Source organism: Sminthopsis crassicaudata, chromosome 6, assembly GCF_048593235.1.
Source record: "Sminthopsis crassicaudata isolate SCR6 chromosome 6, ASM4859323v1, whole genome shotgun sequence".
Taxonomy (NCBI): domain Eukaryota; kingdom Metazoa; phylum Chordata; class Mammalia; order Dasyuromorphia; family Dasyuridae; genus Sminthopsis; species Sminthopsis crassicaudata.
This window is the reverse complement of record NC_133622.1, coordinates 7,594,316-7,601,870: the sequence shown is the minus strand read 5'-3', so window position 1 is coordinate 7,601,870 and position 7,555 is coordinate 7,594,316.

Genomic DNA, 7,555 nt, shown 5'->3' with positions numbered 1-7,555 from the left:
AAAAAGATTATGGAAATCAGACAGGGACCAAATGGTAACTTACTACTCTTCCTCCAATAGTGTGAAAGGAGGTAGAGCCTGGCCTTGGCACAAAGTCTGCAACCAGGGACTGGGGCTGAACACATGAATAAACAAAAGAAAATAAATTCTGAACACAATAAATACTATGGGTCAAGACAATCCTTTATTTGATCCTCCAAGGAGAACCTGTGAGCCATTCTTCTACTTAAATGGAACTTCCTTTTGTCCTGGGGTTTCATTTCTATTGAAAATATCAAGATTGTTATGATTCAGTTCCTCTAATAGCAGATCCACTCCTTAGTCATGGAAAGAAAATCTCAAATTTAGAGTTAATGTTACAGAGAATCTAAAGATGTATGCTTATTAGCATCTTCTTTTCCCTTCCTTGTCATTAAACTACTGTCAGCTTTGAAAAAGAAGGCACTCACAACTGAGTGCTAGGTGGAATTTTTTCTTTGACTCACTGGTTGCTATCTCCTGGACCTGGATACCCACCCTATTTTGTTAGAGCTAGCCGGGAAAGGAGACATGGTCTATTCTTGGGGCGGAAGAACTCATTGGAGATTGAGCTCCACTGCCAATGCTTTCCAGAACCCAGTATTAGCTCCATCAAAATGAGACACAGGAGGAGGATTTTATGGAGGGGTCTATAACAACGTCAGTGAGCATTTATTAAAGTGATTACAGCATACCAGACATGGATTCAAAAAAAGACAAAAGCAGACCCTGTCTTCAAGGAGCTCACACCCTAAAGTGGGACACAACAAGATCTGTACAGAGTAAATGGAAGATATTCTTCAAGAAAAGCCTCCCAGCAGAAGGACCAGGAAAGGCTTCCTGCAGAACATGGGATTTGATCCGGGTCTGGAAGGATTCCAGGACTGTTACACAAGAGTAGTAAGGAGAGAGAACATTCCAAGCATGAGGGACAGTCTGTACTGAGATATAGTTAGGAAATCTAGTGTCATGGGCAAGGAACAATAGTAGATCAATCTAATTGGGTTATAGAGTGCTTGAAGAGGAGAAAAGAGCAAAGAACATTGGCAGGTACTAAGTTATGAAGGGCTTTCAATGGCTAACAAAGAACTTTATATTTGATCCTAGAGGTGAGAGTGAGTTACTCAGGTTTTTGAACAGGGTTCAGGTTGGAATGCATAGAGTCGGAGAAGGCTGACATGGTCAATTGTACACTTAGAAAAATCACTTAATTCAATTTTAATAAAGATGAAGCAATACCAGAGAATGCACCGCATGTCAAATTAAAATTATACATGAGAAAGGGCTTTAGTAAAATGAAAAAAGAACTCTTAATTTCAGGTGTTGTGTTGGAAGGATTGGGGAATACTGACATACTAATGCATTGTTGGTGGAGATGTGAATTAATACGACCATTTTGGGAAACAACTTGGAGCTAAGCAAATAAAACTAAAAAGGTCCAAGACCCAGGGATTCCATCTCCGAGGAGCTAACAACAAGAAAGGCCCAGATTCACCAAAATATTTCTAGCACTTTTTGTTGTGGTAAAACATTCTGGAAATAATGTATACAGCAATTGGAGAATGACTAAACAAATTGAAATCCATGAATGTAATGGAATAATACTGTAAGGATGAATACAGAGCAACATAGAAAGACTTCTGTGAAGTAAACAGAGCCAAGAAAATGTTATTCACAATAAATGGAGCAATGGAAAGAATATTGACAAAACCAATTGAAACTGAAGGTTGAAAACTTACAAAGAACAAATTTAGTCCCAGAGAAGAAATATAAGAATATAATTTCTGCTAATTCTTTTCTTTTTGAGGGGGAGAGAGGAAGGAAAGAGTAATATTGCATGCAAAGTCAGATTTTTATAAATTTTTAAAATAAATTTTTTAAAATCAAGTGTCACAATAAATAGAAAACCCCCATCTTCTATAGAAAAAATAGATGTAATATATGAGGTTATCCTTAATTGATTCTAGGGATTGTACCATGGGATGTGTTCTGATTTTTTCTAAAGACAGGATATGGTGAATTTTTTTTTATTCCACTAAATTAAAACAAAACAAAACAAAACAAGAACTGTTTAATCAACAGACCAGGGGACAGTGAATGAATATCTGGACCCAAGCCTACTTGTTACCTAGGTAGCATAAATACAAAGGATGCTATGTTTCCTCATTCTTCCTAACTTATTCCTCCATTCCTGGTCAAACACCCCAAGAATAACAATAGGAACAGCAATAATACGTTTATGACTCCAATGTGTTTCATATACATGATCTCACTAAATTCTTAAAACAACTTTATGAGATCCACGGTACAATTTTCATTACTAATTTGCAGATAAGATATTGCTCTGAGGATTGTGGAGACTGTATGTGAATCACAACATAATATTTTCACTTTTTTGTTATTGTTTGTTTACTTTTTGTTTTCTTTCTCATTTTTTCCTTTCTGATCTAATTTTTTTTTCCAGCCAGCAAATGTGGAACTATGTATAGAAGAATCGCACATGTTTAACCTGTGGTGGATTACTTGCTGTCTAGGGGGGAAGGGATGGGGGAAAAGAAGGGAGGAAAATTTCGAACACAAGGTTTTACAAGCATGTATGTTAATGTTTAATATGTATGAAACTGGCTACCATCTAGAGGAAGGGGTACAGGGAGGGAAGAGAAAAGTTGGAATAGGAGTGCAAAGGACAATGTTGTAAAAATTACCCATTCATAAGTTCTATCAATAAAAAACTATAATTTTTTTTAAAAGAGTGTATGTTGAAAACTATCGGCATGTATTTTGAAAATAAAAAAGCTATTATCTTTAAAATAAAAGAAATATTTAAAAAATAAATTGATCTGAGAAGTTCTGTCCAGGACAAAATTGTATAGAGAAAGAAGCTCAGTGTTCTATATTTCCCCAGTGTCCTGATTCTGTCCTGTACATCTATGGTGTTCCTCTGAGTGCCTTGCTATTCCTCTTCTCCCTTTCACTCAACAAAACTACTCAGTCTTTATCATATATTGCAGTGGACTAGTAGAGTTAGAAGATTTAGTTCTTGACTTTATTCTTTGATATTTATTAGCCTTCATAACACTTAGCCTCTTAATTGGTGTTTCCTCTGTAACAGTAATAGTAGTAGTAGTTAGTAGTAATAGTGTAAGGGGGGAATGTTAGTGTCCAGCCCCTAAATTAGGATTTGGAGGAAGTTAAGGATTTTAATACTTTTAAAATGTTGCAGGGAGTGTATTATAGGCATGAAAGCAGTCATTAGGAAAGCAGAGATTGTAGAAGGCCATTGTTCTATTTCTCTTCCATTTCACCACCAAGGACCTAGAAAAATGGCGTCTGTGTCTTCTACCTCTTCTACCTCATTACCCATTCACTTAACAGTTGCCACCTAGGTTTCTATCTCCATTGTTCCATGAGAAGATTTAGATTTTTGAACATGGCCAATCCAGGAATTTCTTTTTCTTAACTTTGTATATTTGTAACAGTTTGGATTTGTTCGTTTGTTTCTTTGTTGAGAGGAAGAAATGTGGTAGAGAAAATAATTGCTTGGTAACTAGAAAATCAATTGTTATTTAGAAAATCTGATTTTTCTGGTCAAATGGAAGGAGGAAGGTCAGAACCACTTTCCTGGGTAAATGAGAGAAAGGAAGATATTCATATTCTCTCTCTCTCTCTCTCTCTCTCTGTATGTATATGTGTGTATATATATATATATATATATATATATATATATATATATATATATATATATATATATATATATATATATATATATTCTAACCTGGCTTGAGTGACTTGGTCTCTCTGTTCCCTGGGTAAGAATTTGTAAGGTTAGAGTTCAACAGAAGTGGTCCTTAAATGAGTTCATTTCACTGAAATTAGGTCCCTAAAGCACTCCAAAAATGCTTGTTAAGTATCTATTCTGTGCACAATACCTGACTAGATGCCATGCCTAGCATTGACTCAGTGCTTTAGGACTGCAAAGCATTTTGTATAAATTGGATCTCTTGATCCGATCACAAACCCTCTGAGGTGGGTGCTATTATTATCCCCATTTTTGAGATGAGGAAGATGAGGCAGAGAAGGGAAACATCTTGCTAGTAAACCTCTGAGGTAGGATTGGAACTTGTTCATACATCAGCTCCAATCCAGCACTCTGGTTACTGTGGCCATTTTGCTGCCTAGAATAGAATGAGCTCTGGAGGGGCCAGTTCTTAGTTATGGCCAAGGACGGAGGCTGGCTAAAGGTTTGTGTGATCCAGCTCTGGGGGGAAAGTCTCAGGCCCAAGCATTTTGCCCTCCAATTACCTTGTTTCTATTTCACAACTGTTCTGCATGTTTGTATATGCTGCAAGTACATGCTGCCTTCTTTCTGTTTATTTATAACAGAGTTCCTTCAGTACTGGGGCTGTTTTTCCACCTGTTTCCCCAGTGTCTAGCACATAGCTGATGCTTACGAAATGTTTCTTGGTGGACCGATTGATGGGTGTGATGATGCACCTGGTAACTTAAGGGAAGCTGGGAGGAATGACTGCATGTCCAGTCCCCTATACTTGACAGGAGATGTGGCTACATTCCCTGAGTGGATTATCTAGGAACTAGTGTCCTGGGAGTTGGACTAGACCAGAGAAGATAGAGGGAAATAATAATTCAAAACAATCATAACTGCTGCCAAGAGGTTAATAGCAATGACTATGATTCCTGGCTTTCACGTAGAAGTATTTGATACATTCATGGACTCAGAGATGAAAAGTATCTACCATAGGCTGCTTTTGCCCAGCACAGGAGCAGGAGTGATTCTAGTGTATATAAGTGAATATGCAATAATATGAAGAATTAAAGAAGGGCTTCAGTAGGGAGGCAAACAAGAGTTAGTAGGTAGTGAAAAAGAAAGAAAAAAGAAAAAAAAGGAAGGAAGAAGGGAGGGAGAGAGGAAGAAAAGAAGGGAAGGAGGAAGGAAAGAAGGAAGGAGGGAAGAAAAGAAAGAAAGGAAGGAGAGGGAAGAAATAGTATTGACAAACATTTTTAATGTTTAATTTGGAAATTTTGTGACTATCTTGTTAAATTCAATACATACTTTAAAAAAAACCCAAAAGTTTGCATTCAAAAATATTTTAATTGGGTAATTAAGGGGGAAGATTAGGAGAGGAATAATGTTTGCATGTCCTATGGAGGGATATTGGAACAGGAGAAAGAATAAATAAGTACATGCCTGTTTGTATGGATGAATAATACTGAACTATATGAACTTGCAATGACTCATCTGGCTTTCGAATTGGAGAGAATGAGAGGTCTTAAAAGCAAATGAGACCCTCCTCCATTCTTCAAACACCCAAATACTGTGATGCAGGAAGAACTGTTTCTATGCACAGGCAGGAGTGTGCTGGAGATCTTCCTTGTCTGCAGTGGACACAGCAAATCTCTGGGACCAAAAAAAAGCTCTGGCAAAGGCTGGGAAGTGTATGAGTAATGCCTGTCGCCACCTGGTGAGAACTGTAGGAAAGTGCAGAAAGACTTGCAATGGGAACAATGTCAGATATTCCTAGACTCAGTGAGGAGCTTCAGGGGGACTCCTTAGCCATTGCTAGAAGCTAGTGATTCACTGAAGAGTTTCATTGAAATATAAAAAAATCCACCATAAGTTGGTTCTTTCTATGAACTTTTGCTTACAGGGAGAATTGACGCCAGGCTATTGGATGATGTTGGGCAAAGATTTTTCCAAATTTTCTGGGTGAGGGCTGCTGTCAAGAGTAAACAGATTTCTTCAAGTAAACCTAGACCTTACACATCATGAAAACTTTTGACTACACAGGTATATATGTGATAACAGTCATAATAACAGCACCTGCATTTATGTTACACTTTAAGACTTGGAAAGTGCCCTATGTATTGTTTTAAAATTTGGTCCTTATAACACTCTTGCCAAAGAAGTCTTCTTGATATTTAGATATTATAATGACAATTTTACACATGAGGAAATTGAATGTCCCAGTACTTACAGAAGTATTCATTTTCAAAGGCAGATTTTAAAATCAGTTCTATATCAACTTTTGGGATCCAAAACCAGTGAATTCCTAATGTTATTCCTTCCAAGATAACAATTTCAAGTGTGATTTGATGAGGGAGTTATTTTGGAGCAAGGACCTCTTAATGCCCTGAAAATTCAATTAGAATTTGCTTAGGAATTATTCTGAATTTGGCATTTTTCCAGGCATTAGAGAAGATACCAAAGATACCCCAATCTCAAAATTACACTGGAATCCTAGCTAAGGCTCCTTGGAAATATTCTGTACTATCAAAGAGGATAAAAACTTACTAAGTTATAAGCATTTGACTTGGAATTTGACGTGGAAATTGAATGAAGAGTACCAAGGAATATATGATACCAGCATCATAAAAATTCTCTATAAGAGGTCAAGAAGAATTACCTCCAGTAACAATTGTTAATATCTAATACCTGGACAGAGGTGGAAAGGGAAGAAAGACATGAATGAACTGGGGGAGGGGGGAGGGAAGAAACTATCCAAAAAAGAATGAGGATTGAGGACTAGCAATTAAGAAATCATTTGCATTAAGGGAAAAGTAGATTTAAGAAAAAGTCGTAGTTAAAAGCCAGATTGTAAGAGTCTGATAAGTGATTGGGAAGGGAAGAAGTAGAAAGAACAGATTAGGATAAATATGAAAATGACTTTTAGTTACTGGCTTAGAAAGGGTGGACAAAGACATAAGATGATAGCCTTAGTGGATGAGCTGGAATTTGTTAGCCAATGTTATTGTTGTTGTTTTATCTTATAGCATTATAAAGGTAGACATTTTAAGGGAAACAAGGGCTACAGATATGATAGAATTCACTAGTTCCAGCGGGTTGGAGAAATAGAAATAAGAAGAGAACACTTACTATGCTCTTCCTTATTACTGTGGTCAGCAACGATACAGGTCTCCTATAGATTGGTCTTGAATCTCAGCAGATAGTCCCTGAATATTATCTTTCCCAATCTCTCCTCCAGCTTAGCATGTCCTTCATTTACCTTCAGTTACCATCTCCCATTCTGTCACTTGCCATTTCTTCCTGGTTCTTCTACCTAATAGGGTAGGGGTATGTGGAAGGATTAGCTTAAGAAGTTGGATCAGTTCATTCCATACAAGGGTAAGTCCCTGCCTCCAGTTGTCTTGAATCATTGCCCTATGGGTTTCCTAGTAAGCTAAGCAGTGATTCTATTCTTTCTTTGATATTCTTTTTTTCCCCAAAAAAACACATTTTTTGTTATCCTTTACTTTCTGGACCAGTCTCAGGTCATTCTAGGTTACCTGCTTTAGCTTTCTTCTTTTTTTCCATCTTTTTTTTTAAATTTATATTGGGATATAATGGCTGATCTAGAGAACCCTGGAAAATGAAATAAAAAAAACAAATAGAAACAATCATCAACTTCGATAAATTTGCAGGATATAAAAGAAACACACATAGATTAATAGGTTTTCTGTATTTCCCCAATAAAATCCAATAGGAAAAGACAGAAAGAGAAATTCCATTTAAAATAGCTAC